A 25,484-nucleotide genomic window follows, 5' to 3' on the forward strand; every position below is an offset into this window, starting at 1 on the left:
CATAGGCTTGAGTTCCGAGAACATACAAGGCCTTGGTTCTGTCCAGAACTTGTAATAATTAAAATTTTTGTACTTGGTTTCCCCATAGGCTTGAGTCCGAGGACCATACAAGGCCTTGGTTCTGTCCAGAACTTTATGCCCCTTTTTTACGCACCTGGTCTTTCCTCAGGTATCTCACAAGTTTCCGAGCAGGAGGTTGCCCTTGGCAACAGTTATTCCCTGGCATGGGCTGTAGTTCGTGGGCCTCCATGTAGAACGGGCCTGAGACGCGAATTAACTAAGCCCACAGACTTAGAGGCATTTCCTTGGTCTTTGGTCACGCGGTACTTTCTGGCGTCCCAGTGTTCGAGGTGTGCTTTCACGAGGCCCCTTTAATGTTGCAGATGGCGTGGGAAATCGAACCGGAGGCATTTTTTCCGTAGCGTTCCTTTGGACGTTGCGTGCATTTAAATGCCACTACTTTAACTTTTTGAATAAATAGGAGTGAAAGCTGTCTTACTTGAACGCAGGTCCTTCAGTTTACTTCCTGAGTTTATCATGTTTGAGGCGAGAGTAGGGGAAATAGAGCTTTCTCCACCATGGAGGCGCCGTGTCCTCCTGAGACTCAGGGTAGTGAGTTACGGGCAAAGGAAGCGTAAATTCAAGGGAGTACTCCGCTTCGTCAACGGGAAAGGGTATTTCTCCTTCTTTCAGTCAAAATCCGAAGCAGGTTCTGTTCACGCCAGAATTTTGGTGTGTCAGAAGAAAGATTCTCCGCCGTCAGCGCATCTGCCTCTTTGTAGGCAGATTTTTGGTGAAGGCTCCTCAACTTCCGGCTCCCTGCACCTTTCCTTCGGCGGCGCAAGACTCGAGTCAGGTTCTTTTGCTGCCTGAGTTATGGGCGTGCAAAGGCTTTGAGGAGGAATAAAGCCTCGAAGCAGTAGCCAACCTCTCATCTGAGATATCTCCTCGGCTTCACCTTCACCCTCTTGTACTTTTCTTTTACTTACGTAGTTAGCTCTAATGTGAGCTCGTTTCAGCTTTTCATTGTATATTGTACTGTTCATTCGTCTTAATAAAAGATGTGCTTATTTCCTCATACATACTTTTTTCCTCTGCAACAACTACTTTGTGCATGGACATTAGATCTAAGTCTGCTTTTAATGATACTCTGGGCAGGAAAATGCCTTTAATACAACCCTTACTAGTTCAAACTCGCAAATGTTATCAAGTGTAACGACGGTAATCCTAAATAGATTAAATTCATGGAACTAACCGGGATAGCTGTTGAGTGCTGTGCGATGCACGCCAGACCAACTCCGTATCGCACCATTCCTTTTGACACAGGGGGACCCGAGGGCAGACCGGGGAACCCGTGCAATTAAGGTGTTGACCCTACTGTTAACGAGGAGTTTTCTTCGGATGGATCATGAGGTTTACGTGCCATAGTACTTGGTTTCCCCATAGGCTTGAGTCCGAGGACCATACAAGGCCTTGGTTCTGTCCAAAACTTAGGATATTTATGTACTTGGTTTCCCCACAGGCTTGAGTCCGTGGACCATGCAAGGCCTTGGTTCTGTCCAAAACTTATAATCTTTTTATGTACTTGGTTTCCCCATAGGCTTGAGTCCGTGGACTATGCAAGGCCTTGGTTCCGTCCAAAACTTATAAGATTATTTTTATGTACTTGGTTTCCCCATAGGCTTGAGTCCGAGGACCATGCAAGGCCTTGGTTCTGTCCAAAACTTATAAGATTATTTTTATGTACTTGGTTTCCCCATAGGCTTGAGTCCGAGGACCATGCAAGGCCTTGGTTCTGTCCAAAACTTATAATCTTTTTATGTACTTTTGGTTTCTTGTTTCCCTAGGTTTGTAAAGCTTGAGTCCGGGACCATGCAAGGCCTTGGTTCTGTCCAAAACTTTATAAAGGCCTTGGTTCTTGTCCAAAACTTATAAATTTTTATGTACTTGGGTTCCCCATAGGCTTGAGTCCGGCTTGGACCAGGACCATACAAGGCCTTGGTTCTGTCCAAAACTTATAATCTTTTTATGTACTTGGTTTCCCCATAGGCTTGAGTCCGTGGACCATGCAAGGCCTTGGTTCTGTCCAAAACCTTGGTTTCCCCATAGGCTTGAGTCCGAGGACCATGCAAGGCCTTGGTTCTGTCCAAAACTTATAATCTTTTTATGTACTTGGTTTCCCCATAGGCTTGAGTCCGTGGACCATGCAAGGCCTTGGTTCTGTCCAAAACTTATAAGATTATTTTTATGTACTTGGTTTCCCCATAGGCTTGAGTCCGAGGACCATACAAGGCCTTGGTTCTGTCCAAAACTTATAATCTTTTTATGTACTTGGTTTCCCCATAGGCTTGAGTCCGAGGACCATACAAGGCCTTGGTTCTGTCCAAAACTTATAATCTTTTTATGTACTTGGTTTCCCCATAGGCTTGAGTCCGTGGACCATGCAAGGCCTTGGTTCTGTCCAAAACTTATAATCTTTTTATGTACTTGGTTTCCCCATAGGCTTGAGTCCGTGGACCATGCAAGGCCTTGGTTCTGTCCAAAACTTATAAGATTATTTTTATGTACTTGGTTTCCCCATAGGCTTGAGTCCGAGGACCATACAAGGCCTTGGTTCTGTCCAAAACTTATAATCTTTTTATGTACTTGGTTTCCCCATAGGCTTGAGTCCGTGGACCATGCAAGGCCTTGGTTCTGTCCAAAACTTATAAGATTATTTTTATTTTTCGACCACAAGCCCCTACACCAGGACGGGGAAAGTTGGTCTGAGGCTGGAAGCCCCTAGAGACATCCGCGCCCTCATTACTGCGAGACGTAGCCCCTAGCAGAAGCTTACGTCGGAGCAACAACTAGATGTCGTCGGAGACGGAGGAGGTCCCAGAAACTTCTGCTTGCCCATGAGTCGATTCCACCGCCACCCACGCCAGCGCGCAAGCTTTCCCACAGATGGCGCCAATTGTAGGGACATGATTCCTTTGCGGCCCACTAACATTTTTGGGCTCACACAATAAAGGTCCCTCACAATATGATTTTTAGAGAGTGGGCTTGAAAAGCTGGCCGCTGGTCACTGGGCGGTGTTCCGGGCTCGAGTTTAGAGGAATTCATGCAGAAAAAGGAATTGGGCTTGAACATTTAAGCCCTAAGACGTCGCAGCCAAGGGGATGGGACTCCTCGGAGTTGATCCGAGGACCATTAGGGTCTCACTCCGGTTACCCATTGATGGACTTTTTCCGTGAAGTCCGGTGTTGTTGAGATGTTCTCCCCCCTGTAACCTTTCTTTTTCTGGGAGATGGAATGGCCCCCTCTAGACTTCACTTACTTCCTTATTTTATACTAGCTTGCATTCGTTGTCCTTCGTCCACGTGTAGGGTCAATCTTTACAAACACTGACATTTGTCCCATCAGTCCAATCCCGGAATTGTTGGGGATGGTTTGATAAAGCTGCAGAGTACGGCTCTGTCAGGCGCTGGGTCTTATCTTGAAGGGTAGTAAGGATAACTTCCCCAAGGTATTTTGGATCTTACAAATTCGCCCCTACGCCAGTTTTACCCCTTTGTTCCGGTGGGATTATGGATATGCCGAGGACTAAACTGTCCTCGGCTGCCTCCCAAAAATTATTTCGTGCTCGGCATTGTAGAGTTTGGACCACAGCTCTCCTCGGATTGGGCCTTCAGAATCTCTAAGGGCAAATGGGCCTGGTCCACGAATTGTCGGGCCCCACATTATATTTTTCAGAAAAAAAAAAAGAAAAAAAATAAAATAAAAGAGTTGATATAATTTTGGCAACAAAACTAAATAGATAAGCCTAAAAAATGTTTACTAATAATAGTTTTATTAGTAACTTTTTATTAACATGATTTAAAAAAATTGAATAGAGAGATAATTTATTAACGTGATTTAAACTCTACTAAAATTTTTTTAAGGGATTGGTTTAAAAAAAATTCAAAGTAATATTCTAATTATTAACTACTCTACGTTAACTTCTAACTACCAAAACCCACAATTGAAATACTAATCTGTATGAGATACTACTTTCCAAAGATTAATATCTTAACTATTATATATTAAAGCTGACTTTTTTTTTTTTAATTAATAAAAGAAGGGTTTTCTCCCTCCCTGCAAAACAAAGAGATTATAACAAGAATTAGCTAGACAAGAGTAAGACTACACCGCCTCTTTTCTACAATAAATGTTAAATTCAGAAATTTTTTCATGCATATACACATGCTACATGAAGGAATTATAATAAGAATTAGCTAGATAGGAGGAAGACTACACCACCTTTTTTGTACAATAAATATTAAATTCAGATAATTTTTCATGCATATACACACATGTAGCGTGAAACATACAAGACTTAAACTTTAAGTTTAAACTTAAACTTGGTAGGGTGAAACTTATTCAAGTTTCAGTGCCTTCTTCCATGCTTTAAGGACAAAAAATTAAATTCTCATGTTAGTTTTTCTCTACTTCAAATTTTTAAATGTTTAATAATTTAGATTGTTCTTAATTATTGAATTGAGGTTTCACTTAAACATGATCTCAATTATTGTTTTGAATAGTTTTTAACTATTAAATTCAAGGATTTTCCATTTAAATATATGTGACTAATTAAGCTTAAAGTTCAATGTATTATTGAAAATCATTATACACACACACACACACACGCATATATATGCATTTTATGATACCTTAGTTTCACATAACATGCATTCATTATGTAACTTAAAAGTAAAATATTCATTTATTTTTATTATTTATTTTAAGTAAATTAATAAAAAATTATTTATATATAAATTTTGATTAAGCCGTGCATTGCACGGGCATAATGCTAATATTATAATAAAACTATTAGAAGCAAAAAAAACTAACTCAACATCTCCCATATAGAAAAATTAGACAATACATTTGACCCCCACAAAGTTTCTATGAATGTATCTTGGTAACGGGTAATTAGTGAGTACTCTCGGAGTACCATAAATGTGTATTCTCCTCTTTCACATAACTGTGGATCTCACTAATTAAATTTATGGTGGGACTCACAATTTATATGAGAGGAGAGAGTATGCATTTATAATACTTCTGGATATTCAATAATTTTCCTTTGGTAATCTATATATATATATATATATATATATATATAACCGAAACCTTTGTTGACACCACAATTTTCCACGTCAACACAATATTTAAAAAATAGCACAATATTTAAAAAATAAAAAACAAATAAAAATTATAACTCCTCAAAACCCTAGCAAACTTACCCCTCTCTCAAGTTAAGAAATATAAAGCCACGATTTCTGCAAACTCTCTCTCTCTCCAAACGTAGGAAGCCCTAAAGCATTCAAGATCTACAATGCACGGTATAGATTTTAGCTTATAAAGTTCAGTTTTTGTAAGGTTAGTTTTGTTTATATATTAATTAATACATAGTACTTTGTTCACCATTGAATACTCATATAATCAATTTTCAATTCAGTGTTCAAGAATTAAACCAAAATTCTAACTGCGCTATCATAAAATATTATTATTAGTATGAATTTTATGGAGTTGCGGTGTTCAAGAATTAAACCAAAATTCTTTTAAATTATCTATAATATTTTGTCCTCTGAAAATTTTATCTCTTTGATTTTATTATATTGTGTTTCTTAAGCTATAGAGAGATTTTCTTTGGTTTCTGCAAACTCTTTCTCTCTCCAGATGTAGGAAGCCCTAAACGCACGGTATAGCATTCAAGATCTACAACTCATGGTATAGATTTTAGCTTATAAAGTTCAGCTTTTGTAAGGTTAGTTTGTTTATATATTTAGTCATTACGTTTAGGTTTAGGTTTAGGTTTAGGTTTTAAGAGATTTATATATTACTACTATGTGACTAAATTTTCCATGACATCAGTTTTATATTTTTAACCAAATACATCAGGAAAGCAAGAGAAGGCGCATAAATATTTAGTCCTTACATTTAGGTTTAGGTTTAGGTTTAGGTTTTAAGAGATTTATATATTACTACTATGTGGCTGAATTTCTCGTGACATCAGTTTTATGTTTTTTTTATTTTTTTATTTTTTTTATTTTTTATGTAAGGTTAGTTTGTTTACATCAGTTCTTTATCTCAAAGATAAGGCTTTTATTTCTACCGCAAGAACTATTTAGCTATGTATCCCTTGCAAGCACACATGAACTTAAATTGTCTTTTAATATATGCATGCTTTATTATTTTCTAATAGTTTTCCCGTGCATTGCACGGGTTAGCGACTAGTATATATATATATATATATATATATATATTATATACCATTTATGCATTTCATTATTTTTGTAAGAAATACATATTGCCTAATAATTTATGGGAAATGCTAACGAATACTCTTAAAGTATTGGTTAACAACCCATTTAAAGAAAATTTTTATGAAAAAAGGAAAAAAAAAAAAAAGCAATTAATGTGTTGATAGCTTTTTTTCATTTCCTATAAAAATGATATCAAAACTTTCCTAAAATAGATTATTAACCAATGCCCTAAGAACACTGGTTAACATGACCCATGATTTATACCTATCAAGTATGAACACAACCACTTATACTATAATTTAATGAAAGCTTCTTGTGATAGTTAATTAGCTACGCTTGAAAGAGGGAACCTTAAAAAATTGCAGTCCTCTTTTATTTACTCAAAAAGAATAAAAAAATAATAAAAGAATGGTTCTTTTATTAATCGAAAAAATGAATTTCACAACTGTCACGAGGCTTTTGAGTATTATATAGTGAAGACCATAACCAAATCATATATGCCTATTCTTCCTGTTGCCCCCTGGGGGAGGCAGGAAGTAGTATGGAATATGAGGTCATTGTATAATAGTTTTTACTGGATAATATACCAATTCATAACCTTCTTAATTAATTAAAATTTAAGATACAATATAGCACAAAATAGTTTCTGTTATGTGTATTAACTAATAGCAAAGCATTGTCCAAATCTTTCAATGCTGCCCTCTGCGGCACTGTCTGATAGGCTTCCATGAACTGTTGCAGAGAACGAGACAAATTACAATCCGATATGATGGTCTTTTTCTTTTTTAAAAAATGTATTTAAGTGTGAACACTGAGTTTATGGTATTATTCCCTCAAAAAAAATAAAGATTATGGTATTTCAAATGGGTCCATTTTGCTTCTATAAGATTGTACCATATTGTTATTAACTTATCATCGTTGTTGACTATTTATTATTATTATTATTACTACGTTGTTAATACTTATCAATCATCATACACACGAGCAATTTTTTATTTTATTTACTTTCTGTAGGTAGCATTAGTTCACCATATGGTATAGTTTATCTTCTTCTTCTTCTTCTTCTTTTTCCTTTTCTTTTTCTAAGAAGATGGTATAGTTTAGCTTGATATAAGTAGGCTTTGGCGGGTTGGAAAAATTCCCAACTACCGCCAATACTCCAAACGACCAAAATGTTGGGTTAGTTAAAAATTTGGGTTGTTTCAACTCAAAGAATTGGACGGTTTATTTTTAGTTATGTGTTGTGTACTAAACTTCAAACTTTATTTTATCATTGACAAATAAATTTAAAAAGTATTTCCCATAAATCCTATAAACCATTGAAGGACTTGCTACAAAAATATAAACCATTAAAGGAAATCATAGGAAGCATCTACTTTCTCATAAATCAAACTACACACACATCTTATGTTGTGTGTGTGTGTTTGTTTGTTTAGACCCCTTAAAAACATATTGTTTATACCTAGTGAATTAGCTAAGTAGTTACTTAGGTTAATTATGAGATCTAGGTTAAATAGTAGTATATCATATCATGCAATGCGGAAAAATAAATAAGATAACGATATGATTACCCAGAAAAAACCAATTAAACCAACAATTTCAAGGTAAAAACCTAGGGAGAATTTGACTTAGCTATCCTCAAGGTAAACAAATCTACTAGAAAGAATTGAAGTTTACAAAAGATTTAACTCCTAAACTTAATGCTACCTCCAGTAGAACTTACTAATACGACTACGTGCAGCTCCGACTCTGCGGACTTTTCTCTCTTGGATTTGCTGAACACAAGCTCCCAGGCTTATGACTTTGAGATCACACTCAAAGGTTTCAAATCACCAATCGTTGTTGATCTTGTAGCAGCAACTTGATTCCACCAGTTCTTGATTGTAGATCTCTTGATTGTAGATCTCTTGATCTGACAGATGCTTATTGAGTTAGAAGATATAGAACCTCTCAAATCTCATAGGAGTAACTCACAAGACTTCCAAGAACTTCTAAAACGTAGTTAGAGTTATCCTTTTATACCAAGAAGTGTTTCACTTAAAACCCTAAACATTTTTGTAGTGTTTGGACTGAAATAGAATTCTACAAAAAAAATCCTGACTGCGATTTTTGATCGATCGAAGTTTAATTTCAATCGGTTGAACCTCACTAAAATTAATTTCTCCTTTCTACAGCTTTTAAGTTCTTAATCTGGATTTGTACTATCATGAGTAATGTCTAATACATAATCTAGACATGTTTTGATCTTAGTTTGCTAACATACATAAAAATAGAAATCTAAATATTTAATCTGAAACATTTAGAACCTAATATATATATATATATATATTATCATTTTCTCCACAAAAAAAAGGGTTTTAAGCATATCCATGTCATTATGAATGCTTATGAATATGTTAAAAAAATTTCACATTTTCCATATTAACATATGTAGATCATGGAGTAAAAAAATAAATAATAAAAAAACTTAAATTTGATATGAGATATAGACTAACAAGATATGAATATATATTATAGGCGAATTGGGTCGAGTCTTAGTGGTTTAAAAAAAACACAACCTGCTATCCAATTCGACCCACTGCTTTAACACTTAAACCCACCCAACTTGCTTAGATATAAATATCATATTAATCTGGGGTGGGCCAGAGCCAAGCAATTCAGGTGGTTTGAGCTGATTGAGCGGGATATTGCACCGGCCCTAGATAAAAGTATAACTCTCCACATCTTTTATTGTAATGGGGAAGCTTTTGAAACGAAATGGCCCAATTAAGACCTACTTCTTTTACCTAACTCTCAATCCTTATTCGGTTAGGATCTAGAAGAAGAACCATGTTTGACATTGTCTTGTGTTTCCATTAAGGTTTGACATAATTAATTGACTGGTTCATTTGCCCTAAGTCTCAAAGAGAGAGAGAGAGAGAGCTGTTTAACAGCTAAATTTGTCCTGTTAATTTACTTGCTACATTTGATATGGTATTATGCATCATATTTCTTATCTTTGATATACCTTTTAATACTAAAGGCCCGTTTAGTAGTAGTGTTTAAGTATTGTTGTTCAGTTTTTAATGTTATGAAAATACCTGTTTGAGTGTTATAGAAATACGTGTTAGAAGTGTTATTGTTGTTGAAACACTAAAAACTATTGTCTAAACAACAGTGTCAAACAGCCCCTAACTCTTGCACTATAAAAAAAATAACTTTAGCATGGATTTGATTACCTTTCGTTATGCAAGATTTGATTACCTTCGTTATGCAAGAAGTGATGCAAGATTTGATTACCTTCGTTATGCAAGAAGTGATAGTAAGTTGTAACAATAATCCATTATTTTAATGGACTACTTACAACCTAACCCACTTGGTTTAAACAACTGGCGGGACAATTAAATTCGATGCTATAATACGATTGAGAGTTCTTTCTGACTGTCTTGACTGACATAGTGAGGTGGGGAAGGTATAGAAATATATTCTTGACTTTTGTTCAATTTTTTTTTCTGTTCAAATGGTGAATCTTTGAATGTAGAACAATTTGTCCACTTCGAATCTTCTTCAGGCAATCCACAAATTGGTAATGACCAGCCCTTCAGAGTTCAATGCCACTTTATTTTGACTAGGAAAAAAAGTTTGAACAAGAGGCAATTGAGAAGCAACACTAGGTCTTACATGTGAATCTGTTGACATTGAACTAATTCCGCATCACTGTTCCATATCCTATCTGCCATTTCTCTCAGAAAAGTTTTGCCAAGAATTGAGGAAAATTTTCTGTATAAAAATGTCAACTAGTGCGTTTTGAACAAGTAAAGAAACTGGTTTGAAGTTTGAAGTTTGAACCTATTATTTTCTCAGGATATCTAATACATGACCATGTAAATAACAACTGAACAATAATTTTGCATATTGTCAACACAAGTGGAAGAATAAACTAAAATTGAGCATGACCAGAAAAAGAAGGAATCTATCAGAGACAGACTGCTTACTTTAATTAAGGGAGAACCCACTTTGTATCTTTGAGTACTATTCCAGATTCTGACGGCATAACCAAAGTGCAACCAAATGGATAATTAAACAATAAATTAAGAATAATCTTTGATCTTATATTCCAACTTCCTCTGTGAAGATTTGATTCGGTATGCAATTTAGTTTTTATAATTTTAATTCTTCTGCAACTTGCTTTGCGTGCTTAATATTCACCACCAATGCACAATACTAATTTAGTTTCTTTTCCCTTAAAAAAAAAAAAAGAAGAAAAAACATATCCTCTTTAATGTTTGCTTTATCAATAGCTATTACAATTGGTTGGTACTCAAAACTCAATTCTGGTTCCACAGAGATTTACTCGAACACAGCATATGCCACATGAATTATATGATACTATATTGTGCAAATAATCTAATTAGCGAAATATTTAATTTTAAGGTCTTAATCTACGTCAGGTAGACTGTCATGGTTAATGAGGATTAAAGATGCTAGTCTTTGTCGCATTGGAATCATATCTTAGTTTCATTGTACTCAATGATTCTGTTATTTTTGTGTAATAACTTGTTTGTCAAGCAACTGTTTGTTTTTGCCAGTTTAATTAATATTAAGCTACTTAATTATCCATCTTTCCATATTGATGATGTGGGAAAGAAAAAATTTAATTTGTGCACGAGGACAGCACAGTTTTTCAAGGAAAGGAACATATATCAGCGAATTTTTTAATGTGCCATTACGTAGTTTATAGATATATAAAAATCATTTCAACGCACTAATGGTAGTAATATATATATATATATATATATATAATTTTTTTCACAATTGTTGAAATGACTTGTTTTGGTTGTGACAATATCACTTTCATTAGGTGTTTTGCACTAACATACTTTTTTTATACACTAATCACAACCAGCCGATCATGTTAACAATTGTGAAAATATTGTGTCTTTAAACTTATTGTGTATATCATTGACATAGATTTACCCCCAGACCACTAGGTGGCAATTCAAATTATTACACCTGTCTTTTTAGTTACATGACATATTTAATGACTCGTGTGATATAATATATGCGGACATGAATGGTTTTATAAATTGTCACATAATGAATTGGACCTTTAAGGAAATTATTTCAAATTACTTTTTTTTTTTTTTTTTGAGAAATTACTTCAAACCAATTTGAAGGAAAACTTTGTCTATATATTACAATATAACTCTTTAATCTTTAATGTTAACTTTTCTCTCAAAATTTTTTCCCATACTTCCAAAAATAATTCTAATTCCATTAATAGGAACTACTTGGTCATTACAACTTGGTAATGTTATAAATATATATATATATATATATATATATTTTTTTTTTTTTTTTCTTTTAAAAAAAAGAAGAAGTTTTCAAAAGAGGCTAGTCATTAGTTATCTTAAACCAGCCTCATACACATGTAGTATGCACATACTTAGAATGTTGCCAAACATCATTTTAGATTATTATTATTATTTTTTTTTTTAAATCTAAGTAAGTGGTGCCCTAAATTTTGACAAGATTATCTTACACCTTATCCATGAAATGACCTAGAAATCTATAAACTGATAGTATGGTGGATTGAACTTGGGATCTTCAGGTTTACGTCATACCTTACATTAATGAACCCATTATCTCGGTACCCAAATAGGCCAAGGGTGAATTATGATAATTGGAAGTTAATAGATTTTTATTTCCATGTTTTGAATTATTAAATTGTTAATCCCTTTGTACCATATTGTTGGCTATGCAATCTATTCTATTTGGGATGTCCGGTAATATGATTATGTTTAAAAGTCAATAAACACAACATTGATAATGTTTTCATTTATCTTTTACATTATTTAAAAAATTAATACCCTTCTTTCATTAATTTTTAAATTAAATCACATCCAATTAACTCAAGTAGTGAAATATTTTGTTGTCGAATAAAAATTTGGGTTTGAATTTCATCTATTCCAAAACAAATTAATGTGGGGGGTTTAGGTGATAGTCCAATGATAATAATATCCTATGTGGCTTATTTATAGTTGGAACTCACCTTCCGCCTCCCCCACTATTCCACTACAAGAAATTTGGTCTTTAGTGACGGCATATAATCATCACTAATGCTTTAAATATCGTCACTAATTATATTGGCTACGAAAAATGTCATTGCTAACTTTCATTAAAAGAAAATGGCAACAAAAAAGTTTTTTAGTTACAAATACGATACTATTAACAACGACAAAGTTGTCACTAATAGTGACAATTGTCATCATAAATAACTTAAGAACCCAAGACGAAATGTCATCGCTACTAGCTCATTAGTAGTGACGATTTTTTTTGTCGTCATTAGTAGATTATTATTAAGGACGACATTTTTGTTGTCGCTAATGTGTCATTACTAGCAACGACGCTTGCTGTCGCCATAAATAATGATATATTAGTGACCACAAACATGTTATCAATAAAAATTGCATATTGGTGATGATATTGTTTGTCGTCGCTAATGATATGATAAAATATTAGCGTTGACGTTGTCGTCGCTAATAATATTTTGCATTTTTTAATTTTTTTTTTAAATTTACATTCTAAATTTTACATGGGTACCTGTTGGGAAATAACAAAGCACAATCCTATGCACATAAAAAAATTTCAATCACAAATACTCATATAAGCATAACAACTACTTAATCAATAACTACTAATAAGGGAAAACAATACTCAAGTTCAATATCATATACATAATAAAAGTTCCAATCTATTCACTCAAATACTAATAAAATGATAACGAATTCCTCATGAAGATATGCAACCAAGCTGAAACTTGTTGCAATGAAATATATTCCCCTCTTCAACATCTCATTAATGCATGGACATGTGTGCTTCCATGAAATCATAGAGAGAATGATGAAAAGAACCAGTCGATGGTGAAGTTCCTTTGCAAGTTTCTCGAGCAAAGGTCGTGGAGGAAGCTCTGTAGGGGAAACAATGGTCAAAAAATTTAGAGAGGCTCTGTGACCCATAGCCTAAAATTAAAATTTCATGATCTGAACACAACCCCTTTTAGGCTTTTACATCACCAAGATTGCACTAAGAAAAACCTAATATGAAGTGGCTCAATCAATCCAATCATCCCCACTAACCCTTAATAGGAAACATCTTTTTCCATAAGTTTAAAATCCATCGGAACAATGCAAACCAAACCCATGATAAAACACATGATTCTTGAAAAACAAATAAGAAAATTAGGAACAATTGAAGAAATGTTTTCTCAGAAAGGATGGCTCACTAGCAACACAAGGGTCCAAATTTGCATCATCGGCTGAAGCTGCAGTATAAGAAGCCCCTGGAACATGATACACACCTGCATTTTTGGAGAGCTCCCTTTTACAAACATCATCAAGTAAGGAAAAACATCTGACCAACTTTATAGTTTCACCAACAATATATACCTTAAAGAGGACACCTCCTACAATCATGATAGGAGTGACAATTTTGAAATTACAACATTTTTGTGGCAACTGTGAAGGTAATAAGACATGTCTTACAATTGCATACCATGGTTAACAAACTCTAAAGAACAAGTGGAGGTTCAAGTTTTTGAAGGGAGTTTTGATCAAATACGAGTGATAATGCATGTGACTTTGCACTTCCATCAACAATTAATGGCTTTGCAATTGAAACAAATATGAGAATGTAAAATCATCACCAAACCATTACAAATCCACTACTAATGATTTCCTAAAAGCCATTTAGGCAGCAACTTTCAGCATAAATCCTAAATCTTATAAATCCTAAAGCTAAGAAAAGAACCTTATAAATCCCAAATCTTTCTTCTTTATAAGTAAACTATATAAATATTATAATTATTTAACGCTCATAAGTGAGCCTAGCACAAGAATTATACATGTTTCAGGCAAATAAAACCAAACCAACAAAAAACACAATTATAATCTCATTCATAATTGATAATTAAACAAAATTCATTCAAGAAAGCACAAAAAAGTGGGTGTAACCATAGCACATAGGAAGTATACAAAACAAGAGCCAACAAGGAACAAGACAAAGAAGAAAAAGAAAGAAAAGTAACAGCTAAAATTCTATATCCAATTTTCTCAGTATTTCCAAACTAGTATCCTTTAAAAAAGGGCTTCATAACTCAAATTAAATTAAGACCCTTTTTACAATTCACCAGTCAATTACACCCAAAACACACAAAAACTCAAAAATCATTCAAAACCCATGATACTCTAAGACATAGAGACCCACAACTGAACCATGAAAAAATTGCGGATTTTCAAAGATACCCACAACTTGTTTACCAAAATTAAGGAATACCCAGAAGGTAAAATGAAGAGAGATCATCAAAAGTACCTCAATTTAACACAATCAGGAAAAATGTGAACTTTGACACTCCCCAAAGTTGAAGTGTCAAACTTTGAGTTTAGTTTCTTCTTCTATAAAAAATAAAAATAAAAACTTTCTTTCTTTCACACAATGTTTGCTAAACGCCTTGGACTTACAAGTTGAACAAAAGAGTGAGATCGTGCTCTTTTCTGATCACGTTTGTGCCTTCAAGACAAACTACCACTGGTACTTTCAGCATAACCTTCAAAACAAGACCCAACAGAAGTTAACTCTTTAGCAAATTGCTTGGAGGCAATGAAGTCATTAAATTAAACTGAAGTTGAAAGAAAAGTAACAATTTAAAATGTTATGATAGTTCAATTATCACAAAGTGTCTTTTCTATCATTCCTTTTTCCATTTAATTTTTCATTAAAAGATGTCAAAAATGTTCATCTCTTTGAAATTAATTTCCATGAAATACTTTTAGTAAATGTTTCACAAAATTTATTCAAAATTAATTTTCTAGCCTCTTTTGTACGCACTTTGTTTGATTGATCTTGAGCTAGGTGACTCACATCTAGTGATTCAATTCCAATGTTCATAGACTCTTGTCTTGTACATAATTTCTAGTCATTTTATTATTCTTTTGGCTAATTCATGCCTTTTTTGCATGAAATAGTTTTTTTTTTTCAATAAATTATTCTTACTAATAAAAATAAAATGATATATCATCCAAATATAAGAGAAAGAAAATGTAAGCGTTAAAAACACAAAATGCAATAATTTTATGGGCCAGAGGACATGGTACTAATAAGAAGGTTAACCATGTCCAAGAAAGTAGAAACCGTTGAGAATGAACCTGAGATAATCAAACACAAACTAACCTGTTTTGCAGCATTGACAATTCCACTTGCTATTATATCACATTTCATTATTTCTCCAAAAATGTCTCTCTCTCTCTCTCTCTCTCTCTCTCTCTCTCTCTCTCTCTCTCTCTCTCTCTCTCTCTCTCAAATTTTAGATTTATACGGAATAATTTACAATAACATTGAATTATAGAAGTAAACACAAAAGGAGGGAAAAGAAAGGGAGACTACTCACAGCCTTTGAAGACCAGGAGACCCGAAACCAAAATGTTGGAGGGCTTTGTCACTTCACTAGCCAAATTGTTCAGCTCCACAACAGCAGCAGAAGCCAGTTCTTTTGCTTAAAAAGCATCTTCTGCCAATTTTTGATTCTACACACGTAACCCACTATTCTCCTCTAAAAGATAAACATGTTCCAACTTAAGTTTCTCATTCTCAATCTCCTATCCAAACAAACAAACACAACAATGAGTTCCAAAAGTGCAGGCACTTGTCAAAATGTAGAATGACACATAAATAATGTGCTTTAATACCAGAGAACTGTGTAGTATATTTTGCAAATGAATCAAGAAGTTTCACAGCTTGAGTGGGTTAAGCAACTAGATCTTCTACAAGGATCACATGCTAGCCATTTGTGAATTAGATTTTGTCAGATGGATTGTCATGGTGTAGAAGACAAGGTGTTATTTGCATGTTATAAACAGGAGTCTTAAATTGGGCTAATAAGGAGAAACTTATGATAAAGACAATCAGGTTGCTGCCACAATAATTCGACTTTAATAAACCACAATTCCACACATCACAAAATTTCAATAACAAATACTCGTATAAGCATAGCAACTACTCAATCAATAACTACTAATAAGGAAAAACAATACCCAAGTTCTATATCATATGCATAATTTAAATTCAAATCTACTCTCTCAAATAATAATAAAATAATAACAAAATCCTCAAGAAGATATATAACCAAGTTTGCAATGAAAAGTATCTCTCCTTAACATCATCAGTAGCCCAAGGCATGCAAAATTTTAACATAAAATAAAAAGAATAAACCAATGTAAAGGTCAACTAAAGTAGATGACAAAAATGTGTACAAAATAGTTTTAATATCCAAGTAAAACTTTAATATTTTTATTTTTCAAAAATACCATAGCTGAGAATATATGAAAGCTTTATGTATTTAACAAAACATAATTTGCATCAAAACTCAACTTAATCTTCATCCCTAAGATCTCCAATAGATTCATCATTGCTAGATAAATCTTTTTCTTGATTTGAGCTTGAAACATCTTCATCACTATATGTTTCTTCTTCATGATTGGAGTTTGTATCCCATTCCTCATTAGACAAGTCATCATTGATGAACATACTTCCATCAAGTTACACATATACATCATCAATAGGTATTAAGTCCCCTAAATCTATTGTTGGCACATCATCTCTATGTAACAAAGTTGAGTCTTCATCATTTTCTTGTTGAATTATTACATTAACCCCAATACATTCACTTTCTTGGTATACCTTATCACCATTATTGATAGTTTTTAGACCCCTTAAAACAATTGATTTAACCTAGGTAATTTAGCCAAGTTGTTACTTAGTCCAATTAAATAAGTTTAGATTATCACAATAACAAAGATCAAATCATGCAAAGTAGCGGAAAATAAATAACACAAGATATGATCACCCAGGAAACCAAACCGATAAAAACCTGGGGAGGATTTGACCTAGCTATTCTCAAGGTAAACTTGAATCCACTATCTTGAAAGAATCGAAGTTCATACAATAAGACTTACAAGCCCCCACGCTCGACTTCTTATTGCTACCAACCAGTAGAACTTACTGACACGACTACATGCAAGCTTCGAATTCACAGACTCCTTCTTTCTTGGATTCACCACCAGATATAAGCACACTCGCTTGTGTTTTCTTTAAACTTCAATGGCAGCAACTGAATTGATCATCAATGTGTAGATAAATCTTCTCCTTGAAAACCCTAAGTTTGTGTAAAGGAAAACTCATTTAGATCTCACAAGAGATTTACACAAACCGCAATGATGAGCAACACTAAAACGTGGCTAGGGTTTGCCTTTTATACTTAGGACAAATAAGAAACCCTAAAAACGTTTTAAAACACTTAGGGCTGAGTTGGAAAAATCTGCAAAAAATCATTCTGCCTGAGCTTTGATCGATCGAGCCTGTCTTTCGATCGATCTAGCCAGGCCGAAAGGCACAATGCTTTCCTGCTTTAACTCGATTCCAACTTTACATAAATGCACAACTTTGAGCTAGTCTAAAACACTTCTAAACACATTGTTTTAATCATGGTTTGCCAACAATACAAATTAGAGTTCCAAATACATAAAATCCTAAGATTTTAGAACCTAACAATTATCTTCTTCATTTTCTTCATACACTTTCTTTGTGCCTGTGGGAATACCATATACGTTTCTATGCGTCATATGTTGCACCACTCGCCAACTACAGCCCAATTTGGTATCATTCAAGTAAAAAACTTATGAAGCTTGGCATGCTAGAATAAATGGGTCAGAATGATACCATGTATGAGATGTATTCACACTTGTAAAATGCTCATCCCTTTGCATTCCTATTCCATCCCTAGTGTCCCACGAATCACACTCAAATAAATATACACGATTATTGCCCAAGTAGGTTAGCTCCAAAACATTCCTCAACTCACCATACTAGTCAGTTTTTGTTATGCCATCTTCACTCGAAACAAAGCCACCGCTATTTTGAGTACGACGAGTATATTCATGAACTTTTGTGTGGAACCTAACACCATCCACAATGCAACCTTGGTAAACTACAACTAGAGCATCAAATCTGCATGCATGACTATATAATTCTTTTGACACATTTGTTGCATTACTCCCACATATACGATTTCAGAACCAATTTTTGAATTCAACTTCATGTTTATTATCAATGTCAATGATGCCTTCTCCCTGGATCTCCAAATAATGCTCACTACATTATAAATATAATATAAGCACTTCATTTTATTTTCAAGTAACATGAAAATTTTCTATAAAAAAAAAAAAAAAAAAAATCAATGGATCTTCAGATAATGCTTACTACATAATAAAAACATATAAGCACTTCATTTTATTGCTAAGTAACATGTAAATTGAAAAAAAAAATTCAATGAAACATTTACGTTTTGTATAAATCAATTTATGAGCAATTGCTAAGCACATACCATCGAGCCCGTGTGAGATGTGTATCATCAAGTCTTACATATTTTGCTGCTCCCAAAGGACATATTAGTTGTGAAAAAATAGACAAGCCTACATCCCTTTCCCCCTTGCACTTGTCACTATTTCACTCCTCGCAACTCCATACTGTCTTAATCTCACGAATATACATGGAGCAGAATGTCAGAAATTCAATAGATAAATATCCCTCAACAATTGACCCTTCTGGACGTACTCTATTTTGCACAAACCACTTTAATTTACCAAAAAACCTTTCAATTGGATACATTCAACAAAATTGAACAAGGTCCGCAAGCTCTACTTCTCGAGGTAAATGAAAAGCTAGATGTACCACTATATGGGAAAAAGCAGGTGGAAATATCATTTTCATTTTATATAAAATCACAACAATGTCTTCCTTCATTTGATTTAAGACATCTAACTTCAATGTTCGTGAACACAAGTCCTTAAAAAATAAACTCAATTCAATTAATGTTGTACGTATATTATCATTGAAATATCCACGAATTGCAACAGGAAGTAATCATTGTAAGAGTTCATGAAAATCATGGCTTTTCCTTCCTGAAATTGTACCCTCATTGATGTTCACGCATCTACTAATGTTAGATGCATACCCATCAGGAAACTTCACATTTTTCAACCAATCACAAAAACTTGTATTCTCAACTTTTGTCAATGTATACTTTGCTTGTGGCATTTTTGGAGATGTACTAGTTTTCTGTAAGTGCAAATCTTTACGTATATCCATATCTTCTAAATCTTTTTGTGCATTGGAAGTGTCTTTATTTTTTCCTTTTTCACTATCATACATCAGTAGCCTATATAGCTACTATTTTTTTTCTTTTACATAAAAAGTCAAAATTGGGAATTGAGATGATGATGGGCCGTCTCAAAGACACTTACCCCATTGAATGCAATGACCAAGGGGCGTATTTTGTGGAAGCTCAAGTTAGCTGCTCACATGTAGATTTTCTTATCCAACCTAACATTGGTTTTGTCCTTTTTTATGTGCTTGACCCAATGTTTCTTTACTTCTTCCAAAGTTTTAAGTTTCAACTTCAGCCTCTTTTTTAATTTATTTTGAATAAAATAATCTTATATTTTGTTTTATTGTTTTGTGTGTCTGACATCCACTAACGTGAAGATCAATACAAACTTCACATCTTTTCTTTTTTTATAAATTTTTTTAAAAAAACTTCAAATACGGTACACTAAAATAATATCAAATGTCTAAATGGATTTATAATTTTACCATGTGTAGTCTTTTGCTTCATGAGTTGTAGAAGAATAGCAGTAACAGAACTAGGGAAATATTATGGTTCATACAATCAAGCTTAACAAATTTGGATCTCCATCTGTTAGAGAGAGAGAGAGAGAGAGAGAGAGGAGGGAATTGAGAAGATAGACTAAGAGTAAAAAGATAAGTTGCGTGTGTGAGTAAAAAAACATAAAAAGAAAGATGAAAAATCTAAGATTGTGTGTTTGAGTCAATGTGTAGAGAAAGATGTGCTGAAGGATAGAAATAAAGGAGTCAAACAAAAATGAAGATGTGTGGGGATGAGAAAAGACGAGAAAAAAAATGATATGAAAGTAAAATATAATAAAATGTTGGAAATAGAGATGGTTTGATTTTGTGTAGTGAGTCTAGCCTTGGTTTGTTAGTTTGCTGCATTAAAAGAATTAATTAGTATTTTAATTAAAATAATAGTAGTTTAATTGATTTGATTAGATTAATTTTAAAATAAAAAGTTTTATAAATATAACTCTTATGTTTTTAAAAGTAATAGGTTATGAAGAATATATATATATATATATATATATATATATATAAAAGTAATATGCTTTTAAAAGTAAATAGTGACAGTTTTTAGACCCCTTAAACAATTGATTAAACCTAGGTAATTAGCCAAGTTGTTACTTAGTCCAATTAAACAAGTCTAGGTTATCACAATAATAAAGATCAAATCATGCAAAGCAGCGAAAAATAAATAACACACGATATGATCACCCAGGAAACCAAACCGGTAAAAATCTGGGGAGGATTTGACCTAGCTATCCTCAAGGTAAACTTGAATCCACTATCAGAAAGAATCGAAGTTCATACGAAAGGACTTACAAGCACCCCCGCTCGACTTCCTAATGCTACCAACTAGTAGAACTTACTAACACGACCACGTGCAAGCTCCGAATCCACGGACTCCTTCTTTCTTGGATTCCCACTAGCTACAAGCACCCCCGCTTGTGTCTTCTTTAAGCTTTAATGGCAACAACTGTTTTGATCATCAAGGTGTAGAGAATATCTCCTCCTTGAAAACCCTAAGTTTGTGTAAAGGAAAGCTCCTCTAGATCTCACAAGAGATTTACACAAACCGCAATATGAGCAACACTAAAACGTAGTAGGGTTTGCCTTTTATACTTAGGACAAATAAGAAAACCCTAAAAACGTTTTAAAACAATAAAAACGTTTTAAAACAACAAGGGCTGAGTTGGAAAATTCTACAGAAAAGCAATCTGCCCGACGTTCGATCGGTCGAGCCTAAGCTTCGATCGATCGAGCCAAGCCGAAAGCCACACTGCTTTCTGCTTTACACTTGATTCCAACTTTACATTGACATACAACTTTGAGCTAGCTTTAAACACTTCTAAACACATTGTTTTGATCATGGTTTGCCAACAATACAAATTAGAGTTCTAAATACATAAAGTCCTAAACTTTAGAATCTAACAAATAGTTTTATACATTTTGAAATCTGAAATGTCCTAAAACGGTACACCGAAAATGGCCGGTACTGAAATATTTCATTTCATTGGACAAATTGAAATGGGATCCAAAACGGTAATCATAACATTGGAGAGAACATAACCATACAGGTACACAACACATGTCCATCACGTGCCATCCTTAGATTTGAAATCTAACCATTAGATTCGAAGAATGTAATGAAAGGTTAATTCTAGTAAATTATAGTCACAATCAAATAGTTAGATTTAGAGAAATGCGTGGTCAAAGTTTAGTTAAAGTTGGTCAAACCCGGTCAAACTTAATAGATGTTCCCGAGACCACTAGACTTGGTGAAATTCATATTTGAATCTTGATCATTGGGATTGAAGAGTATGGTGACATATTGGTGTTGGTGAAATTTGAGAACAATTGGATGGTCAGATTAAGAGAACATAGCTATACAGGTACATAACATATGTCCATCACGCGTCATCCTTAGTTTTGAAATTTAACCATTCGAAGAATGTAATAAAAGGTTAATTCTAGTAAATTATGGTCACAATTAAACAGTTGGATTTAGAGAAAGGCACGATCAAAGTTTAGTTAAAGTTGGTCAAACTTGGTTAAACTTAATAGATGGTCCTGTGACTACTGGACTTGGTGAAATTCATATTCAAATCTTGATCACTGGGATTGAAGAGTATGGTGACATATTAGTGTTGGTGAAATTTAAGACCAATTGAATGGTCAGATTGAGAGAACATAGCCATTCAGGTACACAACACATGTCCATCTCATGCCATACTTAGATTTGAAATCTAACTGTTGGATTTGAAGAGTGTAATGAAAGGTTAATTCTAGTAAATTATGGTCACAATCAAACAGTTAGATTTAGAGAAATGCACAGTCAAAATTTAGTTAAAGTTGGTCAAACCCGGTTAAACTTAATAGATGATCCCAAAATTCGTATTCAAATCTTAATCATTGGGATTGAAGAGTATGGTGACATATACCAGTTGGTGAAATTTGATAACAATTCGATGGTCATATTGAGAGAACATAACAACACATGTCCATCACGTGCCATCCTTAGATTTGAAATCTAACTGTTGGATTCGAAGAGTGTAATGAAAGGTTAATTCTAGTAAATTATAGTCACAATCAAATAGTTAGATTTAGAAAAAGGCGCGGTCAAAGTTTAATTAAAGTTGATCAAATCCGGTCAAACTTAATAAATGGTCTTGAGACCACTAGAATTGGTGAAATTCATATTCGAATCTTGATCATTGGGATTGAAGAGTATGGTGACATATTGGTGTTAGTGAAATTTGAGAACAATTGGATGGTCAGATTGAGAGAACATAGCCATACAGATACACAACACATGTCCATCATGCGCCACCCTTAGATTTGAAATCTAACCGTTGGATTCGAAGAGTGTAATGAAATGTTAATTCTAGTAAATTATGATCACAATCATACGGCTAGATTTAGAGAAAAGCGCAGTCAAAGTTTAATTAAAGTTGATCAAACCCGGTTAAACTTCATAGATGGTCCTGTGACCACTGGACTTGGTGAAATTCATATTCAAATCTTGATCATTAGGATTAAAGAGTATAATGACATATTAGTGTTGGTGAAATTTGAGACCAATTGGATGGTCAAATTAAGAGAACATAGTCATACAGATACACAACACATGTCCATCTCATGCTATAGTTAGATTTGAAATCTAACCGTTAGATTTGAAGAGTGTAATGAAAGGATAATTCTAGTAAATTATGGTCACAATCAAACTGTTAGATTTAGAGAAAGGCACATTTAAAATTTAGTTAAAATTGGTCAAACCCGGTCAAACTTAATAGATGATCTCGAGACCATTAGACTTTGTGAAATTTGGTTCAGTGGGAAGGTTTTCAGTGGATTATTGGGTATTGGAGAAGTTGTTAGAAAATGTTAATAAAGAAATAATTTTGAAAGATGATGAACATTATGTTAACATTGATTTAGATAAAATTGCTTAGGCAAAATGATAAAAAAATTTATTATTTTGGCTCATATATCATGTCTTATCACTTCTGATTTTAATTAATTTAAACATGTATGTTACAAATATATTTTAATTTGATTTATTTACTTACTTTTGGTACATATTATTACATAATTGATGATTGAATTGGTTATTAGTTGAATATATTATGAATTTATAATGAGTATACCTTTCATATATTTGTAATGAATGTATTAGTTTGGTAAATATTGACTAATACCTTTCTTATGACACATGATACAGAAAAATCATAAATTGATTCACGATACGATTCACGTTTTGATAACTATGAGAATTAGTCAATATTTTGAGTGGAATCAGAACTTTCTCAATTTTTATTATTTTATCGATTTCGAGTTTCAAATGGGTAACATTATGATTTGAGATTATTTTGAAGCAACAAGCCCTCTGTTGTCTCATTTTTTCTTCTTTTTTTTAACGGATTTGAAAGTTTTAAATTACTTTGGAGACTTCAAGTTTATTTTGGTCATTTTATAAGTTTTGGGGGTATTTTGGTCATTTTGACGAGGTTAATGGCATTTTAATCATTTCAAACATATTAAAGGAATTTATGTCATTTTAAATATTTTAAGAGGCATTTGGAGGATTTGATAAATGAAAAAATTATTATATCAAAATTGTTTTGGCCACATATTAGTGACGACAATCTTTGTCTTCATTAAAAGATCTCTTATAGCGACGACCTAATTCGTTGCTAATATAAAATTTGCTTCCCTCCAATAATTCCCACCACTTTTTGAGAGTGAAAATTTTACCCTCCATTATATTTAGGTAGATATATTTGCGACGACATGTTGTGTCATCGCTAATAGCCTTCTAATAACGACCACCAATTTGTTATCGCTGATAAATAAAGCATATATAATATATTTACTATATATTTTTGGCCACATATCTGTGACGAAACATAAGATCGTCACTAAAGATGATTATTAGCGATGATAGATGTCATTGTTAAAACATATCTTATTTTAGCGACGTAAATGTCGTTACAACAAAATTTATTGTCATTGCTAAAAGTTTCCCTCCATTTTCCAAAAGTAAATAAAATTTCCTCCATGGCGTTAGCGACGACTTATTGGCGACTACCTTAGTGTCGTCACTACAATACACTTATTAGCGATGACCATATATTTTCGTCGCTAATGTATGCCTAATAGTGACGACTTTTTGGTCGTCGCTAAAACATTGATTGCAAAAGACCAATTTTTTTTGTTTTGTTTGAGAAACCAAACCAGATAAGTCTGAGTATTATTGAAATAAAAAGAATTACAGGGAGTCACGTGTGACTATAGGAGTTATGTTATTAGGGATAGAATTTTGCCAAACTTGCAGCTCACAACCAGATTTAGAGGACTTGGCTAAACAATGGGCAACTAAATTTCCTTGCCATTTTACATAAGAAAAACTACAAAAAGAAAAACCACTGACTAACTTGAGAACATCACGAATCACAATTCCATACTCTGGATGAGAAGAATCTGAGGACCTGATGGCTTGTAGTGTCACTACAAGATCAAAATTCTTGTAGTGTCTCTACCAAAAAAAAAAAAAAAAACAATTAATGTCATGACCTAATAATAAAGAACATTTATTATAGAGTGAAAACTGTAAGTTCAAAACGTATCATATCTATCAAATATCGTATATATTTTTCTTTGAGAGACAAAGCATTAAAATGATATTCTTCTAAAAAGTTTAGTTTTTTAAACTTTACAACAAAATGAGATAAAGTGAATAATAAATAGTAGTAAATACTCTTAGGATTCATATTTAATACTATTTCTCTCTTAATTGCTATAAAGAAAATTTAAATTGTACACAATATTAAAAAATACACCCCAATCCATAGCATAATCATGCTCACAAAAGAGTGCACAAGCACAAGTTATGGTCAGGCCCTACTGACAAATAGAAATGTAATCTTTTGTTTCCTTTCAAATATCATTTGCAGTTATTAATTAATAGGGTAT

At 33.3% G+C, this 25,484-nt stretch overlaps 1 pseudogene; it reads right to left on the reverse strand.

Moving 5' to 3' along the window:
* Positions 1-13,024: 13,024 nt before the first annotated feature.
* LOC115956966 lies at positions 13,025-13,949 on the reverse strand (annotated as a pseudogene).
* Between the last annotated feature and the right edge of the window lie 11,535 nt (positions 13,950-25,484).

Source organism: Quercus lobata, chromosome 8 (genome assembly GCF_001633185.2).
Source record: "Quercus lobata isolate SW786 chromosome 8, ValleyOak3.0 Primary Assembly, whole genome shotgun sequence".
In the NCBI taxonomy this organism is placed as follows: Eukaryota; Viridiplantae; Streptophyta; class Magnoliopsida; order Fagales; family Fagaceae; genus Quercus; species Quercus lobata.